This window comes from Nylanderia fulva, unplaced genomic scaffold (genome assembly GCF_048542155.1).
Source record: "Nylanderia fulva isolate GAGA-0341 unplaced genomic scaffold, ASM4854215v1 Scaffold4, whole genome shotgun sequence".
NCBI lineage: Eukaryota > Metazoa > Arthropoda > Insecta > Hymenoptera > Formicidae > Nylanderia > Nylanderia fulva.
In genome coordinates, this window is record NW_028190476.1 from 2,959,544 (window position 1) to 2,974,978 (window position 15,435).

At 33.6% G+C, this 15,435-nt stretch overlaps 1 protein-coding gene across 1 annotated transcript in view; it reads right to left on the reverse strand.

Annotated features, from left to right (window-relative positions):
• kibra (WW and C2 domain containing protein kibra) overlaps positions 1-15,435 on the reverse strand; it is a 62,175-nt gene that overhangs the window by 44,036 nt on the left and 2,704 nt on the right. The gene's annotated exons all lie outside the window — the stretch shown is intronic.

The window sequence follows — 15,435 nt, forward strand, 5'->3', positions numbered from 1 at the left end:
GTTTTAAATTTAGAAAATCCACTTTGTAGTGTAAAAAAAACTCAGTGACGTATAGTGAAAGAATTAACATAATTAAATGAAGTTAAATTTCTCAAATATTTATTCAGCTCGTTTGCCGCTTCTCTATTCATTCGATTAAAAATCTAGCAATAAATGCATCGATGAAATTTGCTCCGTGATTAACCTCTTCTTTATGGACGCTAATCGATGACTATTAATGACGAATTATATATCGGACGAGAGTTGTCGGGAGTTGGCGAGAAAATAAAGCACGGGACGAATTAGCGCATTCTGTTATATCGCTCTCATGCCACGTCTACGGAAATCGAAATCAGATACTCCAAGACACATATTGTTTAACATTCCGACTCGCAGCGGAATCCGCATACCGCTTTGTCAGTTGCGTGAGCGACATCCGATTACATTACGTTCTTCATTTTCATTTTCTTCGTGTATAGCGCGCGAGCGCGCGCCATAACTGATCGTTATTTAAAGTACAATTACGTAAACTGGGTATTATTAATACTGAATTAATGCTTTAGCAAAGACGCGATTATCGCGAAAAAAAATAAGTGCTCGTAATAATACATTATAAATATGCCAACGATATCGTAAATCAAGTTTTTTTCCGAATAAACGATAAATTTAGATTTTTTAACGGTAGATGTACAGATGTATTAATAAATATACACGGAGAGAATTTTCTTTTCAGATTTATCCTGAAAACCATGATGATCATGGGACAATATAGAAGAATATGTATTGGAAGAATTTTAATGTAAGAGTTTCTCCGATTAATATTTATTAGAATAAAAAATGTTAATATGTACATATTTTATATCTTATTGTGGTAGATATTAATCAGAGAAAATAAAATTCATCCAATACCATATGATTTTCAGGGTAAATTTTAAAAGAAAATTCTCTCCGTGTATATTTACGGATTTTACATGTGTATCTATCGGTAAAAAAATTAATTTCATTATTTTAATAAAAATTACTATGTACATAGTAAAATTAATCAAACATTTTAGTATTTTTTGTTGTAGTAAATCTTAATCGAAGAAATTCTTATAAAATTACAAAATTCTTCCAGTACTATATTGTCCCACGATTGCCATGATTTTCAGGGTAAATTCTAAGAAAAAATTCTCTCTGTATATAGATTACATTACATCGCAAAAAAAAAAAAAAAAAAAAAAATCGATCGAAATTGTGTCATCGCGCGGCGTTGAAGAAATTTCGGAAGGAATCGAAATTTTCACGATAATCGCGATTGTTTAAATTCATCATCGTTGCGAATGAAAATTGCGCAACAACGACCAGTAAACAAACACATTCGATCGTATGATTTCCTGTATATGCTGAAATTCCAAAGATCGGTCGTCATCCGAGTCTCCCGGCGCGTCATTCTTTCTTCCTTTCTATCGCATATATATATGTACAATACAATAAAACGAAATTCCAAGAAAAAACGGCAATCTAAGCCCATATAACCGAACCCTATCTCCCCTTTCCCCCGACCAGTTCTTCGTGAATATTTGCGCGATGACGACAGCTCCTTCGTCATTAGGTGCTCCAATTCGCGACAGACATTGTGCAAAAGTCCGACAATGTGTTTGTTTTACGGCGAATCGCCGCGAAATCTGGTAGCGCGTTGCTAACGATCGTTCAAGGCCAAAAAGCATTCTTTTTCGCACGACACGCATATATAATATAATTATTTCGCGCGTGCCTCGATTTTGTTTCTCGATATTTGCAAAGATTTGGAAGTTGTATAAAAAACCTCGTTTTTTTCAACAAAAAAAAAACTAATAATTTCGATATTTCGATTAATCTTAACAATTACGATCAAAGTTCGCTTAAAGGATTCGATAATTTTATTTTACAATTTCATTTATTAATTTTAATTCGTTCGAAATTCTTGAACGAAGTAACCGAGCGATTAAGCCGACATCGTGATAAAATTATTCCGAATTCGTTTGAAGGGTTCGATGTTAATAAAAAGAAGTCGCGATGACTCAACAATAGCGCTTTGTATCGCGTGAAATAAATGAGACATTACGCGATGAGTATTCAACGAATGCGCAAATGCTCTGTCTCTCAATATAGCGAGGCAGAAAAACGACTCGTTGCCGGTGTTAATTAAATTGAAACTTTAGACGTAGATCAAGGACGGGCATCGTTACACGTTGTTACAATTTCATCAAAAACCCTTGCTCATCTCCTCTCATTTTTCTGACCAACAATAATGATCTCTCGTATTTGATCTACGTCGAGATAAAATATCAATGTGTGCTACCTAAAATTGGAATTTAGGTGACACATGATTGGGCAGTCAAAAATAAAATATTAAAATTAATTAGTTGATTAATTAAAAAAATAATAGTAATTGAAATAATACAAAAATAAAAAAATAATTGTGCAAGTCATTTTTAGAAGTGGTTATAATAAATAGTTGTCAGAAGTATACGTAACATTGGAAGAATTTAACGAATATCCAATCCGCAAAAATGCGATGAATTGTATTAAGAATACGGTATAAAAGGACTTTTATATGTTGAATTATCGAATGTTCTTTAGTCAGAAAATGTGGAGGAAATTCAACACCGACAGTGACTGAGAATTTTAACGAGCCTCTAATGTTGACGGTTTTGCAACTGTAAGAAGGTGATAACGGCCAATAATAACAAGTTCATTTATGTCACGTCGATAAGACTAGAAACGATCATTCACTAGTCGGTTGTCGATCAACATTGCGTCGATTCATTTCATTGACGAGACGCGTGTTTACTACAGAAACAAAAGTTACAAATTTGCATATTGAGCTTCATTAACATGATTGTATATGTATAGAAAAAGTAACCGATAAGTTCAAGAAAATTCAATATCGACATGGTTTCCATTAATACTCCATTACAATGAATTTTATTCACGGAAAATGACAATCTATCGGAATTACTTTTCAAAAAAAAATTGACAATTTTATACCTTGTATAGATTAATTTTGTTCTCTCTCTATCATTCGTTTTAATTTTTTATTACACTGAAAGCAAAAATTATTAAATTAACAAATATTTATTATTATTTACCTTTTCAAAATTTATTGATGAAGGCAGTATTGAAATAAATATTTATTTAAATTCAATAAACTTTTGTTAGTGTATTAAATCATCTCTATCGATTTTTTGATATTAAGATACATTTGAACAAAGGAAAAAAGGCTCATACAGAATACATAAGTGGAATAATTTTCTTATCCGAATGCGACATTCATAACTGCAGAGTGTCCGCGGAATATAAGACGCATTTCCGACTGCGTGCATGAGATTCCTAGATCGCAATCTGTCGCGGAACATACCTGTGCATTGCGTACAAAGGAAACAATAGCCTCGCGAGACAGATTACAGTAATATTGTTGTCGCTCTCGACCGTTTACGAAAGAACGCCTACAACGTCTTTTCGTGAATGTTGCAAACTCGAGTCTAATAGCGATGGAAAGTAGAAACCCGTTTTATGTGTTGAGGAATAGAAATCGAAATTACTGTCTTTCGCGAAACGCGAGTTTCGAAATTTTATTTTTCATGCATTTTGAAAATTGATGTAATAAAATCAGATTTAATATAAGATATAGACAAATTTATGAGTAAAAAATTTTTTAAATAATATATAGTGATATATAAATATTTATTGATTAAAATTTGTAAAATTGTCGTGAAAGGTAAGAAAATTAAATAAAAAAAGATAACACGTTAAATTAAAGTAAGAAAGTCACTTTCTCGTCAATCAATAAGAGAAATTCAAAATATGCAGAATTAAAAAATATGATAAATTGAGATAAAATAACGTTCATATGAGAGATAAAAAAATTATGTGATAAATTTGAATACCGTATAGTATAAATATTTAATACACACAAAGTAAAACTTTTTAGGGAATAAAAGCTAGTGTTATTTAATTACAAAAATATACATATATTTCATCGAAATGAATATTTCTCGCATGACCAAGGAGTCGTAAATTCGAAGCATTTTCGCGCGAATATGCATTCCATACATCCTCCGAGACGTAATCTCTTGGCGTGAATATATGGGATGACACTTAACGTCGCGCTTCGAACATCGGTCGAGCCCATCGGTGTCACTAAAATATGTATATTTTTGTTGCTCCTCATGTATAAACGACGACGGTGATTCCATACGGAGCAATAACCGTACGCTTCCGAGATCAAAATCAACATTATTACGAGAAGATCATAGTCACTTTTCATTTCTCGATCAATCTCGGAATCCAATTCTTTTGAAATAAAAATTCTGATAGTTTGTTAAATCATTTAGCAATAAAAAAAATTAATAATTTAAATTTTTAATAAAAAATTCATAATGCCCATCCGGACAAATTTATTATGTGAGGATTTATTACAAAGATATGTAAATAAAGAAAATGGGCAATCTGTGTCAACATTTTCACAAAAAAAACCTGCTTAATGAAAGGATTGAGCAAAAGGTAGGTCGCTTTGATCTTTGAGATATCTCGCGCGCATGACGAAGTAATTACGCGCGAATAAAATGACACCTACTGCAATAAATAATATACCGGCGAAATGATAAAATTTACGTTCGCGCGAAAACGTAGGCGCGCTCTGGCAGCGAATTCCTGTTTTCTCGCTTCGACACGCCGGCCAACGCGTCAAATTATTCAATCGTTTCCTCCCCTAATCCTCTCACCGGCGATATGCTTACGCACAAATATATATATATATATATATATATATATATATATATATCTAACATGTACACTGAAAATAAATTTGTTAACTTGAAATTCAATTCAACTATAAATATTACTTTGTTAATTGAACATATATAGAAATATTTAAATTAAATATAAAATATATTAAATCTAACAAAACGTATATTTGACTTAAATACTAATATATGTTCAATTAACAAAATAGTTATTTAGTTGAAAGGTTTAGTCAAGTTATAACCATTTTTTTCAGTGTATATAACACTTAAAACAACTGGAAACGGATAGTGATTAGTTAGCAATTTAATAGTCTCACTAGTAATTCAATCGTGTACAGTTGTTAATTTACCGTGTATGCATTATTAGTGTGATTCACTGAATTAATTAATTATTATTTATATCAGAATTATTATGAAATTGTAATGTATACATTTTCGAAAAGCAATTTATCTTTAGTCTTAGAAGCAATTAAATGAGCTAATATTATAGTTGAGAGTAAATATATGATAAAAACTTTTTTTTATTAATGCAATTCCCCGTTTTAATCAATTTGATTACAATTGCTAATTTACTGTAGAGAGAATGCTTGCTTATTATTTATTATCTAGTAATCCAAATATATTATGGACACACCTTACATGCACTCTTTTAAAAAGCGACTTATCGCTAATGTTTAAGGCAATTACATTAACAAATATTAGAATTCTAAACAAATGTGCGATAAAAAAAATTTTTTTCATTAATGCAGTTTCTCCCATTTAAGTCAATTTGAGAGATGTATTTCTCTATTTTTCAGAAGCGATAAAAATATCTGCGAATGTACAACATACCTCACATTACAAGTACACAGAGAATTTTCTCCTGGAATTTACTTTGAAAATTATAATAGTCGTGGGACAACATGGTATTGCAAGAATTTTATATTAAGCGAGTTTCGCTAATTAATATTTACCACAATAAAAAATATTAATATCTACCACAATAAGATATAAAATATGTTCAATTAATTTTCTTATGAACATATTAATATTTTTTTACTGTGATAAATATTAATCAGAGAAACTCTTATAAAATTCTTCCAACACCATATTATCCCACGATTATCACATTGAAACCAAAAATTACTAAATTATAATAAATATATTATTTCAACACTGCCTTTATAAATCATTTATTTGAAACAGATAAATATTTCACATCGAATCAATCGAATTATTAATTTCAAATAAATGGTTGAAATAAATTTTTATTCGAATTCATAAATTAATTTTCAGTGATGCATAATGCAATTTTCAGGGTATACACTCTATGAGAAAAATCTATCCGTATATATGTAGAGAGTAAAAAACAATGCCCCAGGTCGCGTCTCTACACGGATCGGTTTCTCCGGCGAGATTTTCCGAAAGAGCCTCGCTCGCCTCGAAACAGGTGTGGCGTGTCTTCTCGTTGGCTAAGGTGAAACACGGCCCTGAATAATGCGGAGCGCGCGCTTGTGCGTGGGCATGCGACTCGCGTGCGTGGGTGCCTCTTCGGCTACCTGGCTCTGCCCCAAGGGCACTGCTCGCGTTGTACATTAGCGAACGCGCGCACGTATCGGGATATCGCTCACGTTTTCGCACTTTTGCCTCGCGGCGCACTTTTGCCGAGGCCACCTGAAGAGCGAGCGACCGATCGATCGATCGATCGATCGCGCATTAAAGATTAGAAATAAAAGACGAGCGAAACGAGATGCTGGAAGAGTTACGCCGGGTAATGAAGAGAGGCATAGGGAGATTATCGTCTAGGAATGCACGTCGCGCATCTGGAACGAGGCTGAAGCGCGAGAAACGAGCACCGATCTGCTTTGCGTATGCAAAGGAGGAGACGACCGCGAGCAGTAAATCGATAATTGTATATCGGCATCCATAAATCTTAAGAGGGATAAATTGGTTCGCGTAAATATAATCTCGTAACCGCGATCTGTAATGTTTACACAGCATTTTGCTTACGTGCGAAAAGATGCGGCTGAATCCTCGCCGCGGCCATGTTGGATCGTGACGTCAGGGGCGAGAAAGCACCCGCCGAACATTCGTAAATGCCGTTTTTACATGAAAAGAAATACTATTTCAGATATAGCTTTAGCACACTCTTAAAATACCTCGAAAACTATTCTTTTCCTGTGACAGTCAATCAATAACTGTAAAAATTATTCCACAGACTTTGACATGCGGAATGACTACGCATGTGCAAAGAACTTCATATTACTGTCATTTTACAGCTATTGATTGATTATAAAGGGAAAAAAATGGTTTTCGAGTATTTTAAGAATGTGCTAAAGCCATCTGAAGTGCTGTTTCATCAAAATATCTTTTTATTTCGAAATGGAATCTAATTTTTAGCGTGTGCACAATTGTAACATGGCCGGCGAGAAGTCAGGAGCCTTAAAAAATGATTTTCGGATCGAAAATCTTTTATTTAAAATCTGTAAATTTTCGCCCAGAAAAATGATAAAATTCGTCAAGGCGATCTGCAAAAGAGTAACATCCTACACACAAACAAAGTCGTTTTTTTTTTCCGATCGGCTATAATTGCGTATGTATATACGGTGACAGTGGTTTTACGGTAAAGCGCGTAGCTGCGTAAAACGTAAATTGTAATTGCAGCTAATGATAGTTTAAAATACTTTTAACGGCCGTAATGGCCGTTTTGTCGAGGACACCCAACTGGTTTTGCCGTGGCGTAAAGATTCCGAGAAGAAAATAATGATACTCTCTCTCCGCGAGAGCCTCATCCGCGCGCCAGGAATCTCCGCGTTTTGCCTTTCGTACTTCGGTATGCGGAGTCCCGTGTCTCACGCCCCGGGAATGTATTGAATTTCCAAATTTGGAAACACTCCTGCCCCGCAATTCGTGCCACGACTCCGCGCGGTCACGCACATACAAACGTACGCGAAATATTATATAGGTACCCTCTCGCCGTTTCAGCGTAACTCGCGAATGTGCAATGTGTGCTTGCGTCACGAAACATGCGCGCGTTTCGCTTCGACCTAAAATAAGCGCATATGCAAACCTACCCAGTGTGCGCTGTTATCTAAATCAAATTATATAAATGATCGTCCAGATAAAATTTTGGCGTCATCTTAACTTTATATAAATCATAAAATTATGTATTATCTATATGATCTGCATCTTGGAAAAAAATGTTATCTTTATTAAATTATCTATAGAAAAATATTCAGATAATTTGGGTTAGAATCATAAAACATAAAAATACTTAAATAGCAGAACTTGAGCAGTAAGCGATAAAAACTTACAAATAAAAATGTAAATATATTTAAGAATATTTTTAAGTCAGCTCCTTCATTTTTCAAACCACAATCTACACTTCATTCCTCTCGACCAATAGAGCCAAACGCGATGTTATTGCGACAATTAAGAAAGAAAGAAAATTTGGAACCTAAGGAATTTGAATCCTATGGTTGGGATCTCAAAAATTCCCCTTGTTCCTTCTCTTAACATCCCCTGTAAAGAAATAGGCGAGAAAACTATTGGTCCGAAAGTCGGCTGAATCGGGAATCGAACCCGAGATTCCCTATTCTTCCGCTCCAGCGGACCAATATTTTTCTCGCCTATTTCTTTACAGGGGATGTTAAGAGAAGGAACAAGGGGAATTTCTGAGATCCCAACCATAGGATTCAAATTCCTTAGTTTCCAAATTTTCTTTCTTTCTTAATTGTCGCAATAACATCGCGTTTGGCTCTATTGGTCGAGAGGAATGAAGTGTAGATTGTGGTTATAAATATATTTTTTATATCCCTTTCATAGTTTACATATTTTTTATAACTGTGTTTATATAATATAAGTATATACTTTTAAAAATAGTATTATTTGAAAGTTATCTAGATAAATCGCCATATAATTTTGTCATTTATCTAGATATATTTAAAACAAAATTATCTTCATCTTATCCAAGATAAATTTACAAATTTTTATCTCATCTTTATCTAGCTAATTTTAAAATCATTTAAGCACAACACACTGAACCTAGACCTAACAAATAAGTTTTATGTTATTTCTTTAAAGCGCGTATCGAGTATATCGCGGTAGATTGGAAGCGTAAACGCGTAATCTGCCGCAAAGGTTTTGCGTCACGAAACACGTGTTCGCGCTTTGACGTCGAACAACGCGTACATCGAACAAACGAATGACATCTTTCGATTCCGATAAAGAAGACTAATAAATTTTTTCTTCTTTTTCAAGCGTGACATACGAAACAAAATTATACGAGGAAAAATTTTTTTTTTTTATAATAATTTCATACACAAGCCGGGAAATTTTCCAAGTCACGTGCAAAATACGATGTGTAGAATGAACTCGAGTATCAAATATTTAAACGAGTATAATGAAAGAGAAACATGGAGATAAATCTTGTTATAAATACGTGCGTAATGCAGAGGAGACAAATCATATATATATATATACATATATCATATCACAAAGCAAATAAATAGTAACAATATCTGACAGACGATTCCGAATTCGCGTAATGTATAAGCTTGTAATATGTATATATAAAATATTTGCAATAGTAAATTTGAAGTGTCTACGTGCAAGCACGTGTTTGTCGCGTAGGGTCGATCCTGCCAATAAATAATCCAAAAATATTTGGCAGCGAAATCCTTCCGAGCTCATACTCGGGCTAGATTTACGTCACGATTTACGAACCTTGTATCGGGAGACGTAACACGGCACGAGGGAAATAAAGAAATAAAGAAAGAGAGAAAATAATAAGACTATAAAAAACAAGATGTATAATAGATGAGCTAAAATAAAAAATCCCTTAATAAAAAAATTCTTCGATAAAAAAATACATAAAAAACTCTTTACGTAACACAATAACGACTAGTAATATACATCGATTAACATGTACAAGTAAATTAAAACGCGTGCATTAGCGGCACAGTAATTCGTGATAATTACAAACGATTTACGCGCGAAATAATATCGCTCGTAAATTTATTTAGGAAGCCCGAGAGTATCGCTTACTCTTCCAATCTTAATCTATAAGACGCGATAAAATTGCGAATAATAGATGACATGATAAATGCCTATGGGGATCCGCAACCAAATGGAATGCGAAGGACGACGTACCCGAGTAAACTGACGGAGAGAAAGAGAGAGGTTTCTAAACACAAACGTTCTAAATATACGAAAAAATTCAGTTAATTCTTAAGTATTTATTTCAACACTGCCAAATAAATCATTTATTTGAAACTAATAATAGATTTGATATAAGAAAATCCTTTTCAAAACAAATAATTATTAATTTAAAAATATTAAAATTATTATAAAAATAATATATTAATTATAAAAATATTTAAATAAAAATATAAAAATATTGAGAAATAATTAAATTAAATATAACAATTAAATTTAACAAAACGTATATTTGACTTAAATACTAATATATGTATGTTGATTTAACAAAATAGTAATTTAGTTGAAAGATTTAGTCAAGTTAACAATTTTTTGTCAGTGTGCCTGCACGTATCGAGAAACGCAACTTATCCCCCTTTCTCTCTTTTTCTTTCTGAAAAGAGGAGGAAAGGCGAGAAGTAAAACGGAAGGAGAGAGGGATTGGATAAATTTCGAGGAACGAAATTTCGAGATTTCGACGAACGGGAAGCGATACACGGAAACGATCCTGTGTGCCGCTGTTGTTCGCGTTTCGACACCGCGTATATAAATGAAAAACAAGAACGCGAATGGCGCTCTTACCGAATTAATTCCGGGTGTGCCATCGCGATTTCAAAGACGGTTTTCGAAAAAAAAGAGGCATGGACTTCTCCGCAAAGAGAGCAAGAGCGAACATTAACCCCCTTTGGAATCAGTAAAAAAATCAAGCATTTGCTCTCCTTTTGAATAAACACTGGAATTGATTTGCTGGAACATATTTAAAAAATGAAAATAAAATAATGCAAAATTAAATTTAAAAATATTAAGAAAGAACAAAAAAATTATGGAAAAAATTCTGCGGACGAATAAACACTAAAATTTATTTAATATAAAAAATCTATCATCTAAAATATTGAATATGTAAAATATATTTAATACAATTTAATATGCATATTTAATATCAAAAATTAATCCCTTGGAAAAAATCCTGCGGACGGCCATATAGATAAAGGATTTTAGGACTTTGATATCGATTTGCTCTAGATTATTCCGTCCTTATAACGCGATAATAATTTTATTATTTAATACCTCCGGGCGCGCCAATCAAGGAATGTGAAAGAAACTAAAAGCGGACCGAGAGGGACTATTTTTAGATCGGTCGCAGGTATACGTTATGTACCGGTTGGCCCTGTAAGATGGTGCACTTACACAATAGTAGACTCACATACTACGCATATATATACACATACACACACATATATATCTATATATATATGTATATATATATGCGTATATCGTGAATCGATACAAGGATTTTAAGTACATATCGAGTCGCGACATTCTTTTTATTTCGAACACCAACAAGTATAATAAGTACTAGTTATATAATTATGCGCATCTCTAGTCTCTCCATTCCATTCGATGCCTGTCATCGCGTCTGTCATTGTCGTTCAATCTCCAATCAATGACACTGTTTTAACGGAGCGAGGAAGATTTCGCGCGCATTTTGCGCATTCGATTTCGATCTTAATCGAATGCACTCCTTTTCTTCGAGAAAATCAGATCGCCATTAAAAAGATCCAGGGTATCCAGCAGACTCGATAAAAAAAATTCCCTGACTTTTTCAGATTTTCCAAGACCAGAAATTCATTTTTTCCCTGACTTTTTAGTATTTTTTCCAAATATATAATTTGCATATATCTATATGATAAACCAATTAAATGTTAAATCATGAAATCCTTGAGATATTTTTGTCAACGATAATCGAAACAAACATGTCACTATAAACTATTTAAATAATCACTTTTTTTATTTATATATCAATTTTTTTTATATATATTTATTTAATAAAAAATGTCAAATTATTCAGACAAATGTAGAATAATATGAAAAAATTCAGATAAATAGTAAAACTTCCTGACTTATTGTTAGGGAAAAGTTTCCCTGCTAACAATTCCAATTCCTAAAATTCCTTGACCGCTAGACAGCGGGAGACCACCATTAAGAAGATCGCTGTTTACAAATGTATCACGTTGACGCTGCCGGACAGTCGGAAGAAAAAATTCACGCCTGACGTTTCGACGCCGTTTACGGAATCTTTGCATTATCGCAACTCCCTCATTCAGCCTCCATCAGGTTGCGCGCGTAAACCACGAAGAGATATATGTTTCGCCGGGCGAACATTTCGCGGCGTCACCCCACCGGCACTTTTACGAGGTAGCAATCGTAAATCATACTTTTTTTTCGCGCCGCCTAAACGACAGCTTACAAATTGGCCAACAAAACAAGTTCATTCCCAAGTGGCTTAGGCGTTTAACCAAGGGAGAGAAAGGGCAGGCCGCATTAACGGGGGGTAACAGTAAACCGAAGTCGAAAATGAGCGAAATGATGTCTCTTTTTATTATTATATGCTACCGCTACCGTTGTCCCGAGACTATCATTTTATTTTATATATATATGTATATTATATCAATTCTCACGAGAGATAAGTTTACTTTTAAGAGATTTTTCAAGAGAAAACTTTCACGTCTAAGAGAATTTTTTTTCAAATTATAATTCATATTTCTCATGCATGTTTTTTTTTTAACGATCAAACATATAAATATACAGGTCCAACTTTTCGAATGTTTAAATGATGAATTTCGCGATGAATATTATATATGAGAATGAATAAAGTGAGATATATTATAATATTTTTTCGGAATTTACGGATTCGAATTTGAGCGGAATTCGCGCGCTAAATTTTGGACGTATATCCTCGGCGTTTCGATTTCCGCGCCGAGGCCGCGAAAGAGGCCCGAGTCTGATCGCCAGATTTCTCGCGTTTTTCAGCGAGGTGAGAGAGCTGCTCGCGGCCCTGGCGGATGGAATGCGGGCGCGGCGAGTCCCGGCGAGTCCTCGGCGCATTGCGCGGTATATATGCTATGGATATATACGCGTACTCGCGCGCGCGAATACGCTCTGTGTCAGGCTTAAGCGGCGCTCACACAGGACGAGAAGCGAGATTCCGCCATGAACGCGCGATCTTTTCTCCCGCTCCGCGCAGAGGCTTCCTTATAACCTACGCAGAGAGAATTTTCTCTTGGATTTATCCTGAAAATCATGGCAATCGGAAGAATTTTGTAAGTTCCTCTAATTAATATTGACCACATTGAAAAATATTAATATCTAACTACATGAGATATAAAATATGTTCGATTAATTTTACTATGTGCATACACTGCAAAACAAATTTGTTGATGTTGAATATTTATTTTAATGCTAATGCCTTGTAATCATTTATTTGAAACGAATAATATTGATTTGCAAAAAATAGTTATTTGACATAAGAAAATCCTTTTCAAAACAGATAAATATTTATTTATTTCACATGAATTATTTATTTGGCAGTATTGAAATAAATATTTATTCATTAATCTTTTTTTCATTAATATTTCTTATTGTGTGATAAATATTAATCAAAGAAACAAAAATTCTTCCAATACCATGATTTACAAGGTAAATTCTCAGAGAAAATTCTCTCTGTATATGTACATATTTTCGAGAGTTTCAGATCTGGTTCACAATAGAGATTTTAAATTTCTTAAGGCTTAGGACTTGAATTACCTATTGTGGCTCAATCGGATTTAAAGACTTAAAACACGCCTTTGAAGATTAAATTCACGCTAGATTTGTCCTTGACAGTTGTACACGACTCTAAAAAGACAATGAATCTCTACGCGTTATTTGAAAGATAAAAATTCTCATAAATTCTCGTATCATTATTTACGAGAGAAAGATAAGCATTGAAAAAGAAAGCATTCGCAATCTTGCAGTCTAAAGAATTTCCGCGTATAAAATGAATTTAATTTCGCGAGAAACCTCGTCGTACCGTTCGGTCCACGCGAGCATAGATTTTCATTGACACGTAGCGGGATCGTTTGGATCGCGATGAATGTGGAGAATCGCGAGATTGAATTACACGGGATCGTAGAATTATATATACGTATAAGCTCGCGAGGACTATCGCGTGAAATATACGCGAAGGAGGAAAATCTATCTTCGACTCGACGAAGAATATCGCCGGTACGCGGACTATCGCTTATAAAGCTGATAACAGTATCAGGGGGAGGGAAAAATATTTTTTTTTTTTATAATACAATGATAACCAGCTATTATCGTTAATCCGCGGTTAATTTAGTGCAGAGATTTTTCCAGGGTACGTCGTTATCGCTGAAATAACATGCGATCTCTCGATAAAGGATTTCATCGTTATATCCTCTAAATGAAAGAAGATTGTAAATAATATAATGAAATGCGAATGTCTCTACAATCAGAGACAAATGGAGATATATCTAACATTTCTAATCGATTTAATAGGTATCGCATAATAAATCAATCTGTCGAAATTAAAAATTGCATTTTAAGAGTGTCATTATATCCGACATACTATGTAAAAATTACAACACAATAACAAAAAATTTTTTAAATTATCCTATCGTAATTTCAAAGACGATAACATATATTATTTGTGTCACGCATAAACCTTGAAAATCGTTCAATACATTAAAATTTTTGATTTTTCAGACAAGTATCGTGACATTTTACAATTATTTATACGAAAAAAGAGATGAAATTTCATCGAATAGTAAATTTAATAGCGCTGGAGATGTAGATCGAAAGATTCCGCTCGAACTGAACCAGCTATCAATTTCTCTCGCGATCGATGCACGCGCCTATATATGCAACTATGCAGCCTCGATCATCGAGACTGCGATTCACGCGTGTATATGTATGCGTATATACTTTATCAAATTTAAGCAGTGTTCACACGCGAGGTTAAGTACAATGACATTGACATGTATTCCGGCAGTTTCTGTCGGTCAACGAGTTACAATGCGAATAAAAATCGTCGTAAAATATTTGCGATATCTTTAAAAAAAAAGAAAAACAATCAGTTTATAGCGACGAGAGTATTTCTACTCGCTCGCGGAAAGTTATGCGAACGCGTTAAGGCGCGTTCACACGGAACAATGTCGCGCGATTTCGTTCACATAAAAGATGCCTTGGAAATCGCACACTTTCTCTCTACGACAGGTATTAAAAACAATGATGCATTCTAGTACCGAAGCATCAATTTTCTTGCTCTTTAATATTATAAAAGTGAGGAATTAAATTCGATTTTTGCGAATTAAAAAATTTGAGAAACGTAAATAAACGTCTTATCGTTCAAGTTTTATTTTCTCTTCGAATTGCAATTTAAATCTTAAAATCATATAGTATTATTTCGGAATAGATTAGTTCTAATATGCATATATACACAATTTCCCCTTTAAAAAATAATGTTTTATTGATGTTTATATTTTCCCGCTCGTTTTCGTGTTTACGCTGAAAACAAAATTCGTAACTCGAACATATATTAGTATTTAAGTCAAATAAATAAATAAATAAATATATATATATATATATACGTTACGTTATATTTAATTTAAATATTTTTATACGTTCAATTAACAAAATAATATTTAAAAACTCCATATTCATCTCGACTAAG